Source organism: Nomascus leucogenys, chromosome 2, assembly GCF_006542625.1.
Source record: "Nomascus leucogenys isolate Asia chromosome 2, Asia_NLE_v1, whole genome shotgun sequence".
NCBI lineage: Eukaryota > Metazoa > Chordata > Mammalia > Primates > Hylobatidae > Nomascus > Nomascus leucogenys.
The window spans coordinates 145,314,416-145,340,318 of NC_044382.1; the positions used below are offsets into that span (position 1 = coordinate 145,314,416).

General features: G+C 42.7%; 1 protein-coding gene across 2 annotated transcripts in view; it reads left to right on the forward strand.

Annotated features, from left to right (window-relative positions):
• Nucleotides 1–25,903, forward strand: part of WWOX (WW domain containing oxidoreductase) — a 1,126,706-nt gene that overhangs the window by 1,080,022 nt on the left and 20,781 nt on the right. The gene's annotated exons all lie outside the window — the stretch shown is intronic.

The following is a 25,903-nucleotide window of genomic DNA, read 5'->3' on the forward strand; positions in this document are numbered from 1 at the left end:
AACCGAGTCCCAGCAAAGTCATTCCACTTGCCCAAGATCCCGGAGCTTGTTTGTATCCAGCTGAGACCAGAATTCACTCTCTCCACGCCTCCATCGGCTGTGGCCTGGAATTCCTTAATATTTTTGAAAACAAAAAACTTTTGCATGGGAGAAATCCCTTTAGAAAGTTAAAGGTTTTCCTTATACGAACTATCCAACTTTGAAAACTGGCCCACTGTAAAAATCTTGATTCCGGAGCTTCCTTAAAGATCTTTTCACCCCTTTAAAGTGAAAGTTATGGAGAATCTATTAGATACCAATTAATACGGGCAAGGCATGTGCTAGCTATTTTATAAACATGATCCGACTTAATCCTCCGCTTCACTCTTCTGAAAAGTCAATAAATTTGGCCCATGGTAGAGAGGAGGAAACCAAGAGTCGAAACATTAAATAACATGTCCAAAGTCTCCCATTTCAGAGACAGGGGCATTTGGCTTCAGGTTTTTCTGAATCTAGACAGTAGTTTGTTTTTAGCACATCAAATGTCTGAGACTTGTGATGTGTCAGAAAGCACAAAGGACTTTGATCACAAGATCAAGCCCCAAAGGGCCATGACTGCATAAACCACAACTGCGTGGCTGCCTGTCACGTCTTCATCTGCAAGTTGGAGGAACTTGGAGAAATGCAGTGCTTCCCTGCGGGTGCAGAGGGTGTCACTGAGCACTATTCTTGGAATTCTTAAAAGCTGGTCCTGTGAGCCTTTTTTGCATTTCCTTTCAGCCACCTCCTGGCTGTCCTTTTAAAGCCAGGGTAAAGCCCCCAGCACCCGGAATCAAGGATGGGGAAGAGGAATTTTGAGAATGTGCTTCCTGCTTCACACAAATAGCTAAAGACAGAAATAATGGCACAAGCCCTAACCAACAACTAGGAAGGTAGGTTGTCCAAGACACATTGCAGTTTAGAATGGACCTGCCAAGTGGGTGGATGGGCAGGATGGCTGGGATCGCCAGTGCCCAACCTTGCCACAGCCTCCTTTTCTCACTCTAGGGACTTCCCTTTTCCTCCCCAGACCTTTTTCCTGACTCTAAATAGTGGGAAAGTTCTGGTTTGAGATTGCTCTATTGCAGGGAAGTTCTTACAGCGGGCTTGATGGGCCCAGAAATCAAGATGGAAAAAAGCAACCCTCTATGTTGATGGCCACGCACAGTGGCTCAGCAGAACTGGCTCTGTTGACCAGGCTCGGGTGCCCTCCTGCAGGGCATTGCAGTCTTTAGGACACCTTCACTACCTCTCCTAAAAGGAGATTTTATAATGAGCGCAACCAGCTCAAACAAGTTAGGATCGCCTAACATGTCTGGTGAAAATACAGGAGCATTTTTCATCATCTCTGGAAAAGTTGCTCTAATGTCCTTCAATAACCCAGTCTAACCATGTTTTTCCAGTGGAAATGATTCCCGGTAGAATGTCCTATGTTCCTTTCGCACATTTCTCCTTACAAACATCATCTCATTTAATCCTCACCACAAAACTGATGGTGTTATCTCCAATTTATAGTTGAGGAAATAGAGGATCAGAGAAGCTACATGATCTATACAAGGTCCCCCAGCTAGGAAGTAGCAAAGATGGAATTTGACCCAGGTCTGCCTCCAAAAGCACTTTCTTCCTTTGCCTCCTAATGCATTTTCTTATAGGGAGCATCCTACAATAAAACTGTTAAGACCACTTAATGTTATCTTTGGATTAAAAATGGTGCAACTCTCATAAATCAATGAGTTTCATACCCTAAATTATGTCAGATTAAGAACATGAAATCTGACTGTAAATTGCTTCTCTAGAAGCAAATGTTTGCTTGATTCTATTGTAGAAAATAAAAATTTTTTACTTAAAAAAACCACACAAATTAAAAAATGGAACTCACTTTCACAGTCAAGAGTTACTTCTATTTTTTTTGTTTACAGTAAATGCCCTCTTTAAGATGTTGCAAGCTGAATTCATGATTTTTTTTTCTTTTTCTGTATGTTTCTAAATTTAGAAGTTACATTTACAAGGCGGTAATTTGCAAGGTCATCCTTTTTTTTAAGAAGTTTAAGCAGGAGATGAGGTCTTTCCAGGTTTGAGGGTGATAGCTCGTGATTCTTCATCAACTTTGGCCAAACCTTCGTGGATTCCTGTGTGCTGATGATTATTAGTGCCTTGCCTACAAATTTTTAATGCATTGACTTATCTAAATATTCCTCCATGCACACTCCCCAGTCTATGAAAAATGTGAGATGTTGGGAAATGTTTCCAAGAATAGACCAAAGGATTAGTCAGCCTAGAGAAGTGAACTTTAAGAGGAACTGTGTTTATTCAATGGTGATTATTTGCTCACCCAGTGCTAGGCACATGAGACTGAGAGGGATGGAATGCCTGCAGGAGGTGCCTCAGAGATCACAGACTGACTTGGGAGACACATATAGCTACAGATAATTACAACATAGGGACACCCGGGGCAAATGTAGACAAGGTTTAGGCGTTGCTCAGAGGAGGAATTAACTCTATAAGGAAGTATTCTGATAATGGCTTTCAATTATAGGACATATCTAATAACATGATTACATACTCTCTTAATAGTGTAGCACTATAGTTGTTATTTATTCCCCACGCTGAACAAATATAATTATCATATACACCCTTTCCATTACTAGCTCTCTCTATTTTTAATGAAAACAGTGGTTGGTGGTTTATAAGAAGCTTTTTCTGTAGTGTGATCTTTCACATCAGTTTGCTACCCAGAATTTAAACATTCCTTTTTTGCCGCTGTTTTAATTTGAAATAAAAATGGTAGCCCCCAGGTCCTCTAACAGTGGATACTGATTTCACAGTGGGCTTACAAATGCTCTTCAGGAGTATCTCAGTGTTGAGTCCAGCCACCCAAGGGAGGTTGGTTCTTCACTGTGCATCACGGCCTTTTAATCCCATATTGCTTTTTATCATCCAGTCAGCAGATGTTCTTTCTTCATTCACATTGAAAGCACTTCGCTGTGGAAACGAGTAAAGTTCATTATCTTATTTTTTGTTTGTTTTGTTTTCTGATGTCCTGACAGCAGACCCAATTTTCGGAATCCTTTAGATAAAAAAAAAAAAAAAAAATTACCGAAACAAATATGATCATAGAAGCTTTTAAAATCTGAAATCCCAGGAAGCTAATTAGTGTGTCCTTTTAAGATGGCTTCCTGCATTTCGATATACACATAAGCTTGGGTTTCAGATGCAGTTGGCAGTTTGCCACGAGTCAGGCAGGTCATCGTGACTCTCAGGAACACGGAGCTCCTGCAGAAGCCTGTGGAGGGAGGGCAAGTTGGGACCCTCCCCTGTGTTAGCACGTGACTGTCCTCTGTCACCATGTAGCAGGTGGAGGCCAGTAACTACATTTTCTTGGGTTCCTGGTGGTTAGTTGTACACCCCATGAACTTCTCTCATTTCCTTAATTATATCCAAAATAATGCCCTTGTTTTACTTCCCCACTTGGCACTGAGCCTTAAGGGAGCAGGAACTGTGTATATCCCACAGCTTTGCATGGCACTTGGCACGTAGGAGTGTTTAAATGCAGCTGCTTTCGTGCAGGAAGCGCGGACTTCAGGTTTGGTCAAAGATGGATGATTTCAGAGCACGCAGCCCTTTTTAACCTGTATCTGAGTCACTTCAATGCCTTGCATTTCTGCTCTGGGCTGCAAACGCAAGAGCAGCAACCACTTATCTTGGTACCCGTAGTCCCGAGCCCTGTGCCTGGCTCAGAGTAGGCCCTACGTAAACGTTTGCTTCTCTTCACTGAGTGGCTGCATGAATTGCATCCAGCATGTCTACTCTGGGAAAGAACCTGTGGAACCTCTTGAGGAGCGTGTTTTTGCCCTCCCCTGGAATCTGGTGATTTCACTACCAATGGCAAAGACAAACTGTGAGGTGTTTTTTCCATTGTGTGCACGCGCACATATGTGTGTATGTAAAAAGGCCATGGACATATAAAATTGTAACTTAAATGCCTTCATGGCCAGTTATGGTGGCTCATGCCTGTAATTCCAGCACTTTGGGAGGCCAAGATGAGACGATCACTTGAGCCTAGAAGTTTGAGACCAGTCAGGGCAATATAGACCATCTGCAAAAAGAAAAAAGAAAAAATTGCCAGGCGTAGTGGTGTGCGCCGGTAGTCCCAGCTACTCAGGGGGCTGAGGCAGGAAGATTGCTTGAGCCTGGGAGGTCAAGGCTGCAGTGAACCATGATAATGCCACTGCACTCCAGCCTGTGCGACAGAGCAAGACCCCATCTCTAAATAAATAAATAAATGCCTTTGTGAATCCATCTCATTGCATTGGAAAGACCTCCAGGATTCTCTGTAGAAGAATCTTTCCCAGCATAAAAACCATTGTTAATCACATTTGACACACATGTGTGCCTGTGTCTCTGGGCCTGTGTCCATAGGCATCTACGTCACTGCAGAGTGAAGCCTATCAGTTCGAATCACCTGCTCCCCTTCTGGGCCTCCTGAGGGGTGTGAGAGTGGCACATTCCACAGGAAGGGAACCCTCCCTGTCCATGTGCCATGTGCCATCTTAGAAACATAAAAACACTTTGTATGTTTGGGGTACAACTCAGTAACCCATTGGTGCAGATATGTGATTCTTAGGATGGCCCATCTGGGTCTCTTTGACACCCCCACATGTATGACCCAAGTGAGCAAACAGGCAGAGACTGGGACCAGAAGCTCACTGTGATGCTAAGCAAGCAGTTGAACTGGTGGCTTCTGACGGCCTGAGAAGCAGTTTCCCTTGATAAGTCTTCAACCACACAAAAAGAGACTCTAGCTCACGGCACTCACAGTCAAAGCCACTGGAAATAACTATTTCCTATCAAATAAAGCCTTTCTCTTTAAAAATTTGAAGGAAAAAAAAAAAAAAAACCCACCTAGTGAAACCTTAGAATCAACCTGAAGGTTCAACAGCAGGGGAATGATTCCATAAATCATAGTAGATTCACTTAATGGAATACTAGGTAGCCACTAAAATAAAATGACAGTTGGAAAAAATACTTATGATAAAAGGTTTAATGACAAAGTGGGGTGCAAAATGGGAGATACTATGTGACTAGAACTATATTAAAAGAAAGATGGATGAGGGAGAGGACAGTGGGTGATATATTATCTACACAGATACTTTTTTTCACTTTTCAAAGTGTTAAATGTGTTGCACAGCCTTTAGAATTTGAAAATGTCTAACTTAAAATGCCTCCCTAGTGAAATCTATGGCAGCTTATAAACTGGCAGATACTGTATATTCAGGATATGCAATTGTAAGTGTCACTCACATACAGTCAGAATGTTTATTTGACCTTGGTCTTGTGAGGGCTTGATTCCCATGGCTTTGTAGAGTGAAAGGTTCTGAGAGGCAGGTTAGTGGCGATACCAGGACATGTATTGCAGACAGGTTGATAAAGCAAGCTTCCCTCAGCCCAGTTTTCAGTGGCAAATGCCTCTTGGCCACCAGTGCTGCGCACTTTGTTTCTGTTTCCTTACCTGTCAGGCAGTTACTGATAAATCATCTTTTCCTCCAAATACAGTAATTAATGCCTTGGCAAGACAAGTCACAGCAAATCCTTCAAGATAGAGAAGGGACTGGCCAGGTGCGGTGGCTCACGCCTGTAATCCCAGCACTTTGGGAGGCTGAGGCGGGTGGATTGCCTGAGGTCAGGAGTTTGAGATTAGCTTGACCAACATAGTGAAACCCCGTCTCTACTAAAAATACAAAAATTAGCCAGGCATGGTGGCGCATGCCTGTAATCCCAGCGACTCTGGGCCTGAGACAGGAGAATTGCTTGAACCTGGGAGACAGAGGTTTCAGTGAGCCGAGATCGCGCCATTGCACTCCAGCCTGGGCAACAAGAGCAAAACTCCATCTCAAAAAAAAAAAAAAAAAAAAAAAATTAAGGGACTGATGTCCAGTGACTTTCTGTGTCCAGCCGAAGCACTGAGGTGAAATGAAGCCTAGATGGTTCTTTTGGAATGTAAGTGAACATTACTCATGGTTAATTTTAGAAGCTAATAAGTGTATATTTGATAACTTTAACAGAAATATTAATACTAATTAAGAGTAAAAGGATGATGAATAAAGTAGCTTCACTTATTGAGCCTTTACTAGATGCCATCTTGCATAAATGCTTGTCATTTTGCAAAATGTATTTCATCTAATATTAGCAGTAACCCTGAGGACTTGGTATTCTTACCTGGATGTGTCTTATGTCAACATGCCTGCATTCTCTCCCTCAGCATACCGTGTCTTATTTAACTTCTAACCACCCTTTCATTATCCCACCAATCTCTGCCAGTGCAACCACATCAACTGTGCAGATCACTTCTCTGGTGTTTGGGATTTGGGGCAACCTACTGGGTCTAGCTATGACCCTATAAATGTTGAACAACTCTGACTTAATGGCGCTAATTTCTAATATGCCTCATTCTAGTTGCTTGAATTAAAGGAAGGCATTTGAAAATTGCTAAAGTGCTTCTCAGTTATGAGATATTACAAATCAGTTTGAAATCCAACTTTATTCAATATAAGAAAGCCTAGATCCTCTGGAGCCTAAAGACAGACCTTTTCACTTACTGTAAGGTGTCTAAGACTTCTGGGTGTGGGTTTTAAATATATTTTGGATGGGCTTTGTTTGTGTTTACACATGGCCACCAGGTCGGCCGCAAAGCTGTGGTTCTGGTCAGTCTGACTTTCTTTAGCATGCATCACGTGACAGTCTGTGTCTGTGATTAGCTCCATGGATATTACTGAGTACACTTCTCACTTGCCCTTGTTTTGATCTTCATTCCTGGGTGAAAGTGTCTCAGGGAGTGGAAACTCGAGTTCATAGGGTCATGACCTTCCATGGACTGTGTTTAACTCAGCTGTGATGAGGACATGCTCTGATTCTGCTGAAGGAGGTTAGCATTAGAGGCAGGCCCGTGCGCCTGTCCTGTGTCCTGGCACCGATGTTTAACAAAAAAGATTCTTTCAGAGTTACTCATATGACTTACACATTCCCAGGGGATCTCCAACTCTGTTTGGTCCCAATGTGCCCTTTTTGTCTCACTCCTTCCTCCCACACATCCTGCTCCCCACTCCCCTAATTACTCATGATTCCACTAACAGCCACATCCTTTCGCACCTCTGAGCTTTTGGTCATGCTGTAACCTCTCCCTGAGTTCCATTCCTGCCTCCACCCTTGCCTGTCAAATTCCTTAGCTTCATGCCTTTGAATTTCAGCAGAAATGTTACCTCCTCTATGGAACTGGATTTTCCCTTTGTCTCCATTTCCTAAGCTGCATATTAGAGCACCTGTTACAGTCTTGAAGTGACTCTATATAGATTGTTTGCACACCTGTGTTGCAAATGTATTAGTTAGGATAGGTGAAGCTACAATAAGAAGTAGCCCCCAAAATGCATTATAGCTGAAACCCCCAAAGGGGGATTTCTTACACACAAAGCAGCATAAGTGGGTAGTCCTGGCCAACGGCAGCTGTGTTCCACAAACTGACTCAGGGATCCAGGCTGTAGCCACGTAGTGGTTGCATTCTCCCTGCTGATGTGTGCATCCAGTCGTCTGGTATTTCCTACCAGCCTTAACCACATTCTGTTGGTAAGCACTAGTCACATGGCTATCTCCAACTGAAATGTAGAATGGCAAATATCCTCTAGCCCTTTGCTCAGGAAGAAGAGCAAATGGATTTTTGTTAAGAAGCTGGCAGGCTGTCACAGGAGCTAACTGAGGATACACACTGTTTTCTCCTCCTTAGCATCTCCAGTCTCTGGTATAAACTTGAGTCTCTCTTTGGTCACTGATAAATATACATAGAATGTATGGATATGAGAAAGTTCAATCGATTTCTATGTGTCATCATGTCATTAAACTTTGAATCTAGGGACATGTCTTTTTCCTTCTGGCATAGTTTGGAGGTCTTCATTTTATAATTGAATGCAAAACACCAAGGTCTTTAAGGAGGCATAGTGGTATGTTCAGCTGTATTTTCTCATAATATAGAGTCATAGGAAACGTGAGCCTTGGCATTTGCAAGGGGAAAAGGCCCCTGGTAAAGAGTAATCTAGTAATTCATCTTTATTTGAAAAATATATCATCATCCATTCTTTTCCCCACTGGCATAATCCAGGCCGACTTAGGCTCCCCTTCCTGTGAAATGCACCCTTTCCCTCTCATCAGTTTCCACCCCTCCTGCTGAAAATGGAATACAATGAATAGTTGTATAATAAAATCTTTTAATTGTTTTAGCATATGTTGCTTTTATTAGATGGGCATAATTGCATTCATGGGATCACCTACAAAGTCCTTTCGAATATAAAATTGAAATGGCTTCACACTCAGTGCACAAGTCCTTCTGAGGCACTGTTTTCCCCTTCGCTGCCTCCGGTTCCCCTTTTGCTGTAAAGTTCACATTGAAGTGTGAAAAGAGAGATGTGGCAACTGACACATGCTGGATCTTATCAGCCGCGAGTGCCGTTGTGGCCAACTGAAAAGCGACTGTCATTTCTACACCATTTATTCCTCGCCTGGCCTCATTGCTCGCTTTCTTTCGGAGGAAATTTTCCCTGTTAAAGTACTGTGCTTGTCATTTATTTCCCTTTTTTCCACTCTCCCTCCGTGGCTGGGTTTGGATATGCATTTATCCAAAAGGCAAGGCTTTTATACACTTCCGCTAACCTCTTACGGTCAGGCTCATCTGCGCTGATTCAGGCTCATAAAAGCAACCCAACAAAGCTTTTATGGGGTCATTACAGATCCCTTAAATCCCTCTCCTTCCAACTTTCAATAATTCTTTTGTCTCTAATCAATTCACCAGCTCTTTTATTCAAAAGTGGGTGATGGAGTGGGGAAAAAAAATGGGAGAATCAGCTGAAAACCCCCTTCATTTGGACTAAGGTTTCTCAATGTGTGTTCAGGTTCTGGCTCATCCTTGACACTTACATTTGAGCCATACTGAGTAGTCCCAGCCTTACTTGTTCTTTTACAAAAAGGGTCAGCAGTCTTTCTGTAAAGGGACAGATAGTAAATATATTAGGCTTTGTGGGCCATAGGGCCTGTGTCAAAAGTACTCAGTGTTACCATTTTCCTTACTTCGTTCAGGCTACTGTCACAAGATACCATAAACTAGGTAGCTATTAAATAACAGAAATGTAATTCTTACAGTTCTGGAGGCTGGGAAGTCCAAGATCAAAGCAATGGCACATTCAACGTCTGGTGAGGGCTCTTTGCCTGGCTCATTAGATGGTGACTTCTCACTGTGTCAACTTAGTGGGAGGGGATAAAGCAGCTCTCTGGGGCTTCTTTTAGAAAGGCACAAATCCACTGTTGTGATCTAGTCACCTTTCAAAGGCCCTATCTTCTATCACACTGGAGATTCCTTTTCAACATTTGAATTTTTTGAGGATGCAAACCTTCAGACCATAGCACTATCATAGTGCAAAACAACCGTGGACAATACACAAATGAACAAGTGACTATCCGCTAATAGTTTTATTTACAAAAAAACCCCCAAAAAACAGTGGACAGGATTTGACCCATGGGCTGCAGTTCACTGATCCCTGTTTTATTAATTAATATTATTTATTGAGATAGGGTCTCACTGTGTCACCCAGGCTGGAGTGCAGTGGTGTGGTCACAACTCATTACAGCTTCAACCTCCTGGGATCAAGCAGTCTTCTTGCCTTAGCTGCCCGAATAGCTGTACTACAAGTGAGCACCACCATGCCCGGCTAATTTTCTAAATTTTTTTTAGAGACAAGGTCTCACTGTGTTGCCCAGGCTGGTCTCAAACTCCTGAGCTCAAGTGAGCCTCCCGCCTTGACCTCCCAAAATGCTAGAATTACAGCTGAGAGCCGCCACACCCAGCCTGACCCCTGTTTTACATATTAAAAATTTCATCTCTCCAATCTTCCAAGAATCCCTAGTCCATTTTTAAGTAGCTCTTGTCTTCCAAAGGTATGGGATGTGCATACCTAATGCTCTTCCTGAATGGGAGAATATTGTTACCAAAAACGTTTGGTCAACTAACCTTTATAACAGTTTCCAACTACAATTTTTTTCTTCTTTACTTTCTTTTGAATAATAGAAACAGTTTTTTTGTTTAATATATCCTGAAGTACTTCACTTAAGAAATAACTTCATGGTGGCACAGAGAGCTGTTTAGTTAGAAGACTGAGTATTATATTTCCAGTTGACTATGCAGGACCTTCTAGGGACATGTGAGTTTATCATATTCCTGCACGGTAAATGCAGCAGTGAGAAGAATCAGTCTACTGCGCTAAACCTGGCCCTGCCTCAGCAATACTCTGTGAGCCTGGAGGTCAAGAGTAAGGGGACCAAGGTCCTGCTAAGGACACATGGGGGAAATACCAGAAACTCATCATCTCATTTAAACTCAAAAACCTGGAAGGGACATAATTAAGAGTCCTGTATTCCAAAAGTGCAGCATTAAACTCAGAGATGTAAAACAACGTGTCTAAATGCCACGTAAGCAATGCTTACCTGACTTGGACCAGGGTGGTGAATGAATATACAAACCCATTACAACATTTTTCCATTTTTATGTTTTCTCTGAAACAGACTATGAGAGGTAATGTTAGCAAATCACCCCTTATTCCTAGGCAGACTTCTTGGGTATACTTTCCACCCTCCCCAGCAGTAATGCCTGACCGACTGATGGAATCCTAACTAATGCAGTATGTGACACCTGGCAGCTCCTGTCGGAACCAAGGGAAAACCTGCAAACATGCGATCCTTCATGCTTTTGCTTTTGTTTCTCCTTCAGCCTGGCTAAAATGAAGGCAACATTCAGAATGATCTGAGAATCTAGGTGTGGAAAGCAATGTAGCTTCTGGCTGGTTCCTTGAGTGACCATGTGGAGCAGAGCTGCCCTTCCATTGTATTTGAGCCACTGGAAATCTATTACCTGATCCTTCTTTACCAGATCCTCCTTTAGTTGGGTATGGCCCAGGCTCAGTGAATCCAGTAGATGTTTGAATGGGAAAGGACTGAAAGATCTCAACTTTGAATCTCTTAACTCCTTGGGATCTGTAATGAACGTGTATAAGCTGTTTTCAAACATTTCAGCAGGTGTCATGGAACTTAACCAAATGAGGCTAAGTACCCTATGAACACATTTGATTTGGGTTGGAATTACAACATAGATGTGAAGTGACTTGTCCAAGGACTCACAGATGATGAAATTTACATACAAGACATAAGTTCATGTTACTGGATTCCTAGACTAGATTTGTTTTTTTTTTTTTTTTTTTTCGCTTACCCCGTAGAAGATGGCTGTTGTCTTGAGGTTTACGCTGAGTTGTTTTTTGAGAGATTCTATTGTGCACTTGTGCCCAGTTCAACAAGAAAGAATCTTTGCTATGTTAGAAGAGACTTTGGGGAATCCAAAGGCTTGGTCACGGGTACATCAAAACGATGCTGGTGCCTAACTTCCAGTTCCAGAGAAAGAGGTAGAGAGAGAGTGATCAGTAATTTATAGGCTGACATTTTCCTTGGGTCCTTGTAATACTTGTTTATTACAGATAATTTGCTTAAGTGTGCACAAGGTGGAAGGTCATGCAAGGAAGCTTTTTATTCGTTGTGTACTGAATGGATCAATAGTGATTTGAATACTATAAATCTCTCCTGTTAACAGGTTTATTTCTTCATCAGATATTAATTCCAGAGGGTTTCACCCATTATAAAATGGACATAAAGCCTGGGGTGCTGATGGTGCTGCCTCTGTAACCAGGCTCAGCTGTGTGTCCTCGTGAGCCTCCTTGTGGACCCTCAAATGTGGGAAATAGGTGGGGGCAGGAGGAATTGGGGAAATAGGAACCTAGAAACCCTGAAGAAGTGGAAAGAGAAAAGGAAGGCCAGTCATTCATTCAATTGCTTAATTTGCTTCTTTCTTTTTCTCTTTTTCTTTCTCTCTCTTCCCTCTCTTTCTCTTTCTCCCTCCCTCCCTCCATTTCTTCATTCCTTCCTTTCTTGTCTTCCTGTCTGTCTGTGTATATCTATTCATCTATCCATCCGTCCATCCATTCATCAATCCATTTATCCACTCTGAATAGAAAACTAATATAGATGTACAAAATGAAAAACTAGGAAAATGCAAGACACCTTGACAAAATCACTACTATTTCTAATTCCAACACTCAATAATAACCACTGCTCCATACAAGGACATTTGTATCTGGTCTTTTTCCCTATTCCAGGCACATGCATTTTAAGACAGTTGAGATCATATTGTATGTCTGATTTTTTAACGTATTAGATTTTTTAGATTATTAAGTTAATACATGCTCATTTAAATAAGTCAAACAATATGAGTATATAAGAAGAAAAAGCTAATAATTTATGCTCTACCTCTTCCCTTTGCTAAGTGGCAATTTTGGACCTTCTGTGACCATGCAAACATGCAGATTATATATGCACTATAGGAGTGGAATGTATGTGTTTTAATAGCATAATATTTTGTCCATTATTTTAAAACTTGATTTATTTGGTCAAGACATATGGAACATGTATAGATGAAACAAAAATTTTTAAAAATGTTTTCATACTGCTCTGTGCTGTGGAATAGCCGTAATTAAATCAATCATTCCTCTGTTTATGGGCATTCCATTTCTTTTCAATTTTGATATTGTTGTTTTAGCACTTATGAATACTACAGCAATATATGTTATTATATACTGCTGGTTTTAATTTTGTAAGACAGATGGGATTTCTGAGTCAAAGGTCAGGTGACACAATTTTGTATCCTGTGGTTTTACTTAACACTATGCAGAACGATTTCCCCATATTGTTGAAAACTCTTGGTAAGGGTTTTTTTTTTAAATTGGGTGAAAGCACTTCATCATATAGTTGTACCAAAGTTTACTTAACATCCCCCTTATTACTGAGCCTTTGGGTGGTATCCAGTTCTTTGCTTTGATAAATAATGCTGAGATGAACATCTTTCTGCATGGCTCTTTGTCCTTCTTTTCACATACCTGGAGTTCTACAAGTGGAATTACTGGGTTGGAGGTCACAAATGGAGAGGTCTTTTAAATCTCAGGCTGCAAACAATCCCACTGCAGGTTTAGGCTGCATGTTTCATCCATTTGCAGCTGCAGCATTTTACAAACCACAGCATAAACCCTAGGAATAATTCTGTTCCCCACTGGGATAGAGCGTTGTTATTAATATAATTTTAGAAACATCATTCGTTTGAAAGCTTTATCCAATCTCACCACAGCTCATTAGTGAACCTTCTGACAATCCTGGGGCAGTTTGTGGATTCTGCAGCAGACAAGTTATCGTGTGCTGAAGGGTACCGCAGGGGAACCTTCCACCATCCCCACCCTACCCCACGGATGATTCCTGCTCACTAGCCAGCTGGAGACATTAGAGCATTACTTCTCTGTGCAAGGGAGGGACTCTTGTTCTTTCTGGTGGTTCGTTTTCATCTTCACGTCATGCCCTGTGTCACCTGACTCAGGCACCATTAGGATTTGGGGCTGTAGACGTCTTTGTACGGCGCACTGTAGGGTATCCAGGATTCCTGGCCCTGCCCCACGATATACCAGCGCCATGTTAGTCATCAGAATGACCGGAAATGCCTTTTGTGTCTCCCAACTTCCCTTTATAACATGTCAGCCCTTGGTCTCGATATTGACACCTATATTTTTCCTTATCCCTATAATATATGTTATCTAAATATGTGCCATCTTTGTATACGGGCTTTTGGTGTAAGAACTCTCTGAGAATGCAATGATTCTTAACTGGGATTGGAAAGGATCAGAAGGAGGGAAAGTAATTAGCGGGACCTGTTATAATGGGGTTGGTGGGGTTATTTGTGCTTTTAAAGTAAAATATCAGGGTGTTTAAAAGCCAAGATTCTGGAGTCAGAAGGCCTGGGTTCAAATCCTGACCCCTCCTCTTGCAAGCTTGTGACACGGGGCAAGTTGGTAACCTCTTTGTGCCTTTATTTTACTGTAAATATGGGATAATTATAGTTTTTACTGCATAGTTTTGTTATGAGGAGTAAATGAGTCACTATTTCTGAGACACTTCGTGCCTAGCACAGAACGAGCACTGTGTGTGTGTTACAGAAATATATGTGGGTGGGTGTGTTTGTGTTTTCCATAATTCCAGCTAGGCAGAGACATATTTAACAAAAACCTTCTGGGCTGACGAGCATCCTCAGAAAATAGGCTGGCGGAGCTCTTTTAAGGCAGCAGTACTAAGAAGGTAAAGACACATACTAGGCAGGTCAGCATAGTGGTGGCCCTTGTCTGATGCACGTATTTCAGGAGGGGTCACCCCTCCCATCTTCCAAGTTGGGGTGCTCTTCTCTGGCAACCCACTATGGGTACTCCACTGCTGGCCTTCACACAGGTGGAACCAAACCTGGAAGACCCAAGCCAAGGGGAGAAGGCATGAGCAGAGCAGGTGGCAGGCACCACGAGGCAGGGCTAGCCTTGCCCACCGTCTGTGGCTGACCAGCTAGACTCTCTTCCTTTTCTTGCAAAGCTAATGTAGGTACAAGGTCAAGGCTCCCTGTGAGGCTTGCATAGCACCTTCAACATTCTAGTCTTTGTCCTCCCAGAAGGAAAAAAATGAGAGGAGGGAGGGACACGAGAAAAGAAGATGCATTTTGTCAGACACTGTGCTATGAAACGCTAGCACAGATGACGTTCAGAACTGCCCTGTGAGCAGACATAAAAGCTCAGGCTCAAAGAGATTAAATGTCTTATTTCTGCTTTTGCAAGATACACATTTTATTTTTTTCTGTGTCTCTGAATTGGCCTCCAACCATAATCGTTGTGCTAATTTACTGTATTCTTACTCTCCCTCTCCAGTGCTGTGAGTAAATCAGTGTGTTCCTTATACTTAATAACATATTAAGTGGCAATAATAACTATTATAACAAATGTATCAAATAACTATGTGTGAACTCTGCATGTTTCAGCCCATTTAATACCCATAACCTACGGAGGTGGTTTCTATTATTGCACCCACTCTGCAGATGAGAAAATGGAGGCACAAAAAGTTAAATAATCTGCCCTAGGTCCCAGAGCTGGAATTTGAACCAAAGGTTCTGTGCCTCCCAAATCTGTATTCTTATCTCTGCATCACACTGACTCTGTCACTCAGTCCTTTTCTCACTGCTCTGGTCTCTATACTTAGAGCTTCAAGACCTGCCACTCAGATGACTCCAGAACAAAACACGCTTTGGTGTCATGCTTGCCTTTACCCTTGTCCCTTTCTCAACTCTCCTCACCTCTGTGACTGCATCTCTATAACTCTCCTTTGTTAGTGCTTTTGCTGGAGGGGGCAAGCATGAACATTATCAAAAGGACTCAAAATGGAGGAAAGTGGCAGCAATTGCCAGCACAATCGCTGAAAAATCTTCTGAATGGACTGTAAATTAAACCCTCCCCCAAATGCTCAGAATTGTTGAATTGACTAATTCAAATTCATTGAGTCAGATGCAGTGAGTGTAACAGTCTATACTAACAGTGTAGACTATTAGTTTGTAGAGTCTACACAGAAGAGTCCAATTTTCTTTGCACAAAGAGCCTACCATTCATTTATTCAACAAATGCTTTTGAACACCCATCACTGTGACAGACAGTGGCAATGCATGTAGGAACAGAGTGTGTCCATGGGGGCAGAGACCTGAAATAATCAGTCACCATGTAAGGAAATTCACCAGACCACCGATTTCCACACCTTGTATGTTTCTGTTGTCTTTGCTGCAGACTGACCAAAAGACGCAAGACAAGCTCTTGTCCACTTGGATTTTAGCATCTTTCCCTGACCCTGCTTCTAACTCTGGTGTTCTGCACCCACTCTGCAACTCTCCAAGCCCCAGCCCTGTAGTACCAGCCTGTACCTGCCTCTCCGAGGGTCGAAGGCACCCAGCCTTGGCGAAATCTCCCACACCGTGGTGATTCATATCTGACCCCGAGAATTTTCCACCTTTCTCAGAAAATCTTTCCCAGAAGAGTGGGAGTCTAGGAAGACAAATAGCCAAGATAGGAGTTTGAAGAGGAGGCACCAGTGGCAATTTGGGTTGATAATTCCTCCAGCTAATTTAGTTCTGATTTCCCCATGCTCTTGGCAGTGAGACAGTTGGCTCCAGAGGAAGGTGATGAAAAGGAATCAGTCAAGGAAGAATCAAGAACGTGTTACTTTTTTGGACAATCGTTGGCTATAGGGATTCTCCTTTACACTTTAAAGAGGGATGAGATTGAGTCTGTCCCTAGCGCTGACAATGAAACATTTATGCTGTTTATAAAAATCAGGAAACACACAAATAATTTGATTAACGCTCACTTTCTGGTCCTTTCGTGTTTTGAGAGATCTTGAGATAAGAAAAACTATGGATGAATTTTACTGAACTATTGAATTGAGAATGGCTGAGGGGGAAAGGCCCCTTCCCTCTGTGAAATCTAGGGAAAAGTTGTTTTTCTTTTCTCCTAGGTTCAGAATACTTGGACTTACAGTCCCAAATAGCATCACTTTCTGGTGAAGCCCCCTGAAGCAGACAGGAAACTGCCTCTCTTCAATAAGAACAGAGGAGGTCTCAATAAAAAACAAAATTTCAACCCATCCTCCGCTTTGGTGATGGGCAGTTCGTCTTCTCAACTCTACTTATTTGCAGTTTGAGGAAAAAAGAGGTAATACCTGAAAGTGTATTTGACCATATTTTCTAACTGGGAGACCATTTTTTTCTTTAACAATTACTTTTGGGCATGCTACTTGTTAGTTAAAGGAGACATGACACCTCCTGCCCCTCTGGCCAGCCAAGATCCATTTGTCATCCAGGTAGCCTCAGAATGGATTGAGAGCTCGCCGCACAGATCTCATGTCAAAGACAGGTGCGTCTGTCTTTCATGGCTTGGGTTGTCAGGATGCAGGGAGGGCCTTTTGTCAAACACCTGCCAGTGAGCGTTTGGCAGAGCCTGTGCTAAGACATCATAGATTTCCTTTTCTGTTGTCTTGAGAGCAGAGAAGGTGGCAGGTAAAGGGAATCAGGAAAGAAATGAGGATGAGGATAAATGAGAGGGTGTGGTTCTGAGGGTGGACTGCATCGGACACTGCCTAGCGTGAGAAGGGACTCATCTGTTTTCTAGGAAGTACTATAAAGAAGATAAATTCGGTGCTTAGACATCTGAGGCCTGACATTAGGAAAAATATGGTAAGGCATACATTTAGAAGAGACGCTGTGTGTGTGTGTGTGGTGTGTGTGTGTGTGTGTGTGTGGTTAATATGTCTGCTGGCCTTGAGAAGGTACATTCAGAGAATTTTCTGGATTATTTTTCACATGGCCTGTATTGTCAAAAAATGATGTTGGGTGTTTTCTGCCTATGGCTGTGGGCCTGTGTGTTCACGTAGATGTTCACATGTTCCTAAATGATACATCCAGGACTGTGCTGACTTACGTGGGGATGCTGAGAAGAGACATGAGCCAGGTGATAACAGGAATAGTTCAGTGTGTGCTTCCCATCGCTGCTGTGACAAACTGCACAGCCTAGAGGGCTTCAAACAACAGGAATATTATCTCACAGTCCTAGAGGCCAGAGTCTGAGACCACAGTGTGGAGAGGACCATGTTCCTTCTCTAGAGAACCCTCCTTGCTCCTCTCACTTCCGGTGGTTCAGTGGCAACGCTTGGTGTTTCCTGGCTTGCAGCTGCAGCTATCTGACCTCTGCGTCTGTCCTCCCACAGCCTTTTCCCTGTGTGTCTCTGTGTCTCTTCTCCTTTGTTATCAGGACACCAGTCACATTGGATTAAGGGCCCACCCTATTCCAGTAAAACCGCATCTTAACTATTTGCCTCTGTTTTCCAATCTAATTACATGTCTATTTCCAAGTAACGTCACATTCTGAGGCAATGGTGGTTAGGACTTCAACATACATTCACTGGGACATGATTCAACCTATAACAAGTAATACTAGTAATCACCTCACTCCTGTAAACAGTACAGTTGCCGTTCCTCAACTATCTAGTATACTCGGGACATTAGTCTGGGAACTTTTTCTCTAATCCTCACACTAGCATTTTTTCCAATGAGGAAACTGAGGGTCAGGGAAGCTTAGTCCACGTTTCTCACCTTTTCTCATTTTCTCCCATCCCCCAGCCAGTTTTTCAACATATTGATTTTTCACCACATGCTCACTGCAGTGAATGTTCACTCCCAAGCCCAAAGGTAGACATGTGGAGTGACAGTTGTCACTGTATCATATTATGAAGAATTTCAAACACCAGAAGTGCTTGAGAAAATATAAATTATGCAGTAAAACAAAACACCCTAAATGTGCAGAGCAGGACCTAGAATGACTCTTTGGGTATTGTGTTTGTTAGGGGGATCATTAGAAAATCACAGACTCTGAGCCAAACCTCCTGGGTTCAAATCCCAGCTCCACCACTTGCCAACTGAATGACTTTGAGAAAGTTACTTAAATGCTGTGTGCCTCACTTTCCTCCCCTGTAAAATGGGTTAATATCAGCACTTATCACATAGTTTTTTTGAAAGCTAAACGTGCTTATCTATAGTGGTTATTATTACTAGAAATAATATTGTAGTGCCCCCAAACATGGATTTAACAAGCATTGATCAAATACCTCCTATGCCCCTGTGAACCAGGTACTAGAAATCCACTCCCTTCACTTGTTTTTGTTTTGTTTTGTTTTTGAGACAGAGTATCGCTCTGTCACCCAGGCTGGACTGCAGTGGCATGATCTCTGCTGACTGCATTCTCCGTTTCCCAGGTTCAAGCGATTCTCGTGCCTCAGACTCCCAAGTAGCTGGGATTACAGGCCCCCCCACCCCCCACACCGCCACCACGCCCAGCTGATTTTTAGTAGAGACAGGGTTTCACCGTGTTAGCCAGGCTAGTCTTGAACTCCTGACCTCAAGTGATCAGCCTGCCTCAGCCTCCCAAAGTGATGGGATTACAGGCATGCACCACCATGCCTGGCTAATTTTTGTATTTTTAGTAGAGATGGGGTTTCACTATGTTGGCCGGGCTGGTCTTGAACTCCTGGGCTCAAGCGATGCACTGGCCTTGGCGTCCCACATTGCTGGGATTACAGGTGTGAGCCACCATGCCTGGCCCCCTTTCACTTGTATTTTGTGAAAACAGAAAGAAAGAATTATGAATGAATTCTTCTGAGCTGTGAGTCCTTCCTGTGCACCGGGCATGGATGGCAAGGCACGATTGATAATGTTCCTCCTTATCTCTAATTGTCCACTATCTCTCCCAAGCACAGGGAGTCAAGCTGTGCTCTTCAAACACAAATTCCTTCTCCCACTTCCTGGGTAGTTCCGGTCTTTTCCTCCCTGAGGTTGCTAATTGTGGGCAGTACGGTGTAGAGTCACTTTTATTTTTCTCTTCTCCTTCCTGGAATGTGCCATAGAAGAAAACCCATCAAGTCTTGAGCTAAACAAGGGACAAGGTGGGAGGCGGCAGTGGGGCTGCATGGGATAAAAATGGAAACACACACTTTTGCCCTCTGTACCCAAAAGGAAATGTCGGTGGAGGCAGGCGTTCAAGCTGGCCTCGTGTTTGTGGTTTGAGACATAGCTTTGAGTCGTGACTGGTGTGGCCAAGACCTATTTCCCTTGCAAATGCTCGCTCTCTTTTTTCAGCACCTGGGTTACTAAAGTTCTCTTAGATACTTTACATTTCCTTTCACAGATTTCCAAAATTTCTTTCTTTGAGAATGTCAGGACCGGTAAGAGGCTCAGCACGCATTGCCAGAGAAATCACAGATGACTAAGTGGAATGCCTCAGAATCATTCTCCTTTTGTTTCACCTAATTTCCACACTTATGAAGTCAAACTCTCAGTTAAATGTTTATATAGCAATTCGTGTCTTCCGAGCCGCCTATTGCCAGGCAGGATCTGCAGAACTCTTGGTTGCATGTGCTGGGTTGGGTCCTCCAAGTCTCTTAGCACAAAGGCCTGATGTTTAAATCCTGCAAGCAAATTGCCACCTTTATTTGAAAGTTCTCCTCCAAATCCACGTCGTTCTCTACAGACACCGGTGGGGTTCAGTGTTTGCTTTTCCTGGGGCTTCTCGGTTCTCTCACCTTTCATTTCTGTGGCACCAAGGTAAGCTGAAGGCATTAGTATTCACACTTGTGTGTGAGCAACTGAGCTAACATGCACCAGAGGGAAAATATTACTTCTCATAAATGCTCAATAATTATAGTCTTTACTGCATCCAAATCTATATTGTGACACATAGTGGAAAGCTTTTGGATTCTACGTGGAAGAGTTGACAGAGATTTGCAGGTGAAAAGGAAAAGAAAAAAATACAGATATGTGTATATACAGAGAGACAAAAACTTGTCTGCTGTAAACCTAGGGAAAGAGACGGTAGTGCCCCTGGGACGTTGGACTTTGTTGCCAGCACGGTCCATCATCTTCCAAAATTGCATTTAATTTTGGAAAAATTGCCTGAGCATTTTGAACAGGCATCTATTAAAAATGCTCATCATCACTGGCCATCAGAGAAATGCAAATCAAAACCACAGTGAGATACCATCTCACACCAGTTAGAATGGCCATCATTCAAAAATCAGGAAACAACAGGTGCTGGAGAGGATGTGGAGAAATAGGAACACTTTTACACTGTTGGTGGGACTGTAAACTAGTTCAACCATTGTGGAAGTCAGTGTGGCGGTTCCTCAGGGATCTAGAACCAGAAATACCATTTGACCCAGCCATCCCATTACTGGGTATATACCCAAAGGACTATAAATCACGGTGCTATAAAGACACATGCACATGTATGTTTATTGCAGCATTATTCACAATAGCAAAAAGTTGGAACCAACTCACATGTCCAACAACGATAGACTGGATTAAGAAAATGTGGCACATATACACCATGGAATTCTATGCAGCCATGAAAAATGATGAGTTCATGTCCTTTGTAGGGACATGGATGAAACTGGAAAACATCATTCTCAGTAAACTATGGCAAGGACAAAAAACCAAACACCACATGTTCTCACTCATAGGTGGGAATTGAACAATGAGAACTCATGGACACAGGAAGGGGAACATCACAGTCCGGGGACTGTTGTGGGGTTGGGGGAGTGGGGAGGGACAGCATTAGGAGATATACCTAATGCTAAATGACGAGTTAATGGGTGCAGCAAAACAACATGGCACATGGATACATATGTAACAAAACTGCACATTGTGCACATGTACCCTAAAACCTAAGTATAATAATAATAAAAAAAAAAGATTGGTTAATAGGTACAAATATACAGTTAAATAGAAGGAATATGTTTTAGTATTTTATAGCACAGTCGGATTACTGACAACAACAATATATCTTCCAAAATAATTAGAGTACATGATTTGAAATATTTCCAACTTGAAGAAATGATAAATGTTTGAGGTGATAAATATCCTAAATACCTTGATTTGATCATTACATATTGAATATGTGTATCAAAATATCATGGGTACCCCTTAAATGTGTACAATTATTATGTAACAATAAAAAATTGTAAAACCAAAAAAAAAAAAAAAAAAGGAAAGCCTATTTCTTTTTTTTTCCTTTTCTTTTTTCTGAGACAGGATCTTGCTCTGTCACCAGGCTGGAGTGCAGTGTCACCATCATGGCTCACTGCAGCCTCGTCTTCCCGGGCTGAAGTGATCCTCCTGCCTCAGCCTCCCGAGTAGCTGGGACTACAGGCATGCACCGCCACTCCCAGCTTCTTTTTTTTTTAGAGACAGGGTCTCACTGTGTTACCCAGGCTGGTCTCAAACTCCTAGCTTCAAGCGATCCTCCTGCCTTGGCCTCTCAAAGTGCTGGGAGTACCGGCATGAGCCACCATGCCCCAGCCTAGTAAAGCATATTTCTTGAGGAATAATTATTTCTAGTACTTTCTGTTCTAAACTAAGGGGTTTGAGGTTCTGTTTTGACAATAGATGTTAGCTAGGAGAGATAAGAAATGGAGCAAGGGAGGGGTTTCATCCCACCATTTTCATTTGCTTGGCTGTCCTGAACTTGTGAATACACAATTGTTACCTGCTCCCAGTCGGAGGGGTGGGATATTTATTTGGCATCTTGCAATTGATAGGAGCTGAGTGATTTTAGTAGGTAATTTAACTCGTTAAAAGCTTCCAGTGGTTTCCTATTCTACCTAATTTTCGGTAAGAGTTGGTAAGGGGGGATAAAGATGTTAATTTGGAAGCATTTGATTGCTCCATTATTTTATCATCTTCCCTTGGAAATGTTTTCATAACGCGTTGTTTTTTAATAATTTTTTTTTTTTTGAGACAGAGTCTTAGTTGCCCAGTGCAGTGGTGTGATCTCAGCTCACTGCACCCTAAGTCTCCCAGGTTAAAGCAATTCTTCTGCCTCAGCCTCCCGAGTAGCTGGGATTATAGGTGTGCAAGACCATGCCTGGCTAACTTTTGCATTTTTAGTAAAGATGGGGTTTCACCATGTTGGCCAGGCTTGTCTCGAACTCCTGACCTCAAGTGGTCCACCTGCCTCGGCCTCTCAAAGTGCTGGGATTACAGGCGTGAGCCACCGTGCCTGGCCTCATGTCCTTTTTTATGGGAAAAAAAACCACGAGAATTAACGTGCAGCCATTAGGCATAGATTCCTGCCTAAGGTCTGGATATGAGTTCCAAAGACCGTGGGACTTACTGACATGTCTCTGAATATTCAGACCCACAGAGGCCTTACCCCCCTACAGAGAGGCCCCAAGAGAGAGGCCTCACACCCTCTGGCTCCATTGAAATTCACTTCACGTTTCCAACTTGGATTAAACTGGCACAAAAGTTCAGTCAAATGTCAAGTCCATTTTGTCAAAGGAGGGAACTCATTCAGAAGATGAACTAGTTGGTGTTACTTAGATGATTAACTACTTGGCATTAGGTAGAAGAGGGCTCTGCAAACTACAGTTCATGGAACAAATCCTGCCTGCTGTTTGTTTTTGTAAATAAAATTGTATTGGAACACAGCCAGGTGCATTTGTTTACCTATTGTCTATGGCTACTTTTGCACTATAATAGCAAACTGGAGTACTTGTAAACGTAGAGCCTACAAAGTCTAAAATATTTACTATCTGCCCTTTTACAGGTAGATTTGAGGACTTGAGTTAGAAGGCTAATTAGTTGATGTTACCTAAATTTTGTGAATTGTGACTAAATCTCTCATTTGTCTACGCATTCAAATAAAATCACATATCAAAGGTGATGTGTCTATAAGAAGATGCTGAGAAGATGAGCAAAGCATGACTTCTTTTTTTTTGTTTGTTTGTTTGTTTTTAAGAGACGGGGTCTTGCTCTGTTCCTCTGTCGCCTAGGCTGGCGTGCTGTGGCACAACCTTGGCTCACTGCAACCTCAGCCTCCCGGGTTCAAGCAATTCTCCTGCCTCAGCCTCCCTCCCGAGTAGCTGGGACTACAGGCACCCGCCACCACACCTGACTAATTTTTTTTTTGTATTTTAGCAGGGAAAGGGTTTCACCGTGTTGCCCAGGCTGGTCTCGAACTCCTGAGCTCAGGCAATCTGCCCGCCTCTGCCTCCCAAAGTGCTGGGATTACAGGCGTGAGCCACCGCGCCCAGCCCATGACTTCTGTTTATGGGAGAGAAAGGCCACTGAGATTGTAAGTGGACATCAGGACATGGATTCTTTTAAATCTAACACCTTTATTTTTGCATTTCTGTACATTTTGCTTATTTCATAGTAGCTATAAACTGCAGAAAGAATGGGCTGTCCTCTCCTGCTACTTTTTAAAAGCCAAGTTTTTGCTTCTAATTGGTTGAAGGTCCTGTGGGAGCTCATGTTTTTCTCAATCACTGAGGATCATTTGAGACGTAATTTGGAGAAAATTTCTATCAAATCCTATTTGGACTGGAGCGAAAAGTTTTCAAACTACAGAAGCACCACTAGGCCATGCATGATAAAGAATAAATACCACCCACCCCGACCTGGCAGATATGGGCTCACCCAAAAGTAGTGGAGCCTCAAGCTCAGGGAGATGTGACTGCAACATCCACTGAATAAATGTCTGTTAAAAAAATCATAGCGTCTAGGGGATATCTACTTCTAAGCCCGTTCTTCAATGGAGAACTACTTATGCGCATAAGTAGTTTAAACAAAATTAGTGGAAAAACAGGGAGTTTAAGGGAGCAAGAGATCAGGTCTTCTGGGCTCACCACACATCAGGTGATTTAAGCTAAAAATGGATTAAAATACCGCAATCACTTGAAACGCCTTACATAAACTGACCAGGAATCTGGGGCATTCGCGTTAGAGACAATTTTCTTCTCCTCAAGATAAGGGATGGGGAATTAGTCATAGGGTATTTCCAGATAGTGTAGTTAACACCTCGTGTAATATTAGGTGGGCAGGGAGCTCTGCTCTCAGGACCGAAATTGCTCCTGCCAGCTCTAATAGGGAATGTGTGTATTTTTAAAGTCAGGGTAAGCACTGGTGAGTCATTTCCACAATACGCCTCCCTTTGGCGTGAAATGGGGCAGAAAGTGCCCCAAACAGCTGTTCGGTTATTTTTGCAGTGATTCATTCATTCATTCATCCATCCATCCATTCGTTCATTCACTCATCACATGGTAACTCGACACCCCTGTATACCAGGCCCAGTGCCAAATACTGGGGAGATGTGTGTGAATAAAATCTTATTTTCCAGGAGCTTATTGCCTGTTGCACATTTTAGCCACATCTCTTTAGTGCAAGAAATAATTTGACAACTGAAAAAGATGTGAGGTTATACCTGGTAAGGTCTCTATTGGTCAAGGAAAGGTTTAGCATGGGGAGATTTCTCTTAAGGTGCCTAGGTATTCAGAAGCACCTCTAAAGCTGATTAGTGTGGCCCTATGCTTACAAGTGGAGCCTTTCACTCATTTTTGCTTTATTTCTTTTGCCTCTCACTTTTTATTTCCTTTGTGGAGTCCAGCCCCTTTGCTTATTCTCAGTGTAAAAGAGGCAGTAGAGTGAGAAGAAAGTGGACTTCAGAGCCCACCCATCCCTTTTCACATTTGAATCCCAACTCTGTCATTCACCAGCTGTGCATCCTTGGGAAAGTCACTTAACCTCTCTGAGCTCTAATTTCCTCACAGGGCTGCAGGACTGAGGTTAAGGACCTGCTGTCACTGGTACAGTGGTTGACGAAAAGGTGAATGAAGGAAGGGCCTCATTTTATTCCTTGTCTCCCATTCCTTTCTGCTACTTCTCTTTGGCTCACCAAGAGGGGACAGAAGTTTGTCTCCACGGCTGTGAACTACCAAAGAGTTGCCAATTATCTACGATCTTTGGCCTCTAGGATCCCAGGGTCAAGAACTGCACTTTCCATTCCATTAGACTTCATTCTCTTGTGGGTGCTTTCTGCCGGAATCTCCCAATACAGAACAGAAAGCACAGGTTATGGAATCAGATAGACCAAAGTTCATCTCTAAGTTTGATTCCCTCTGCATACAAGTTGCTTACCCTTGGGGGCCCTGTAAAATGACGATAATAGTAAGCACCTCAGAGGCTCGCTGGAAGAACTCTTTGTTGTCTGCACAGAAGCTCTCAGCACTAAGCCTGGAACAGAGGAGACTTCAGTCGATGTAGGGCATCTCCCCAAACTGCTTTTATTCTTTATGCCTCACTGAAACTTGAATCGAGAAGCGGCTGGAGGAAAAAGAGCTTTGCCACTGGGCAGTACTGCTGGGTCTTGTGTCACAGAGATGCCTTCTGCTCCCTTCTTCAGGGAGACCTCAGAGTATGACAGTGCTGCTCACCTAGGAGATGAGATTTAGTCCAGTCATCCATCTGCGTGGTCTCTGTGGACAAAGTAAGTGTTTCATTCAGCTTTTAAAAATATTGCAAATTGAC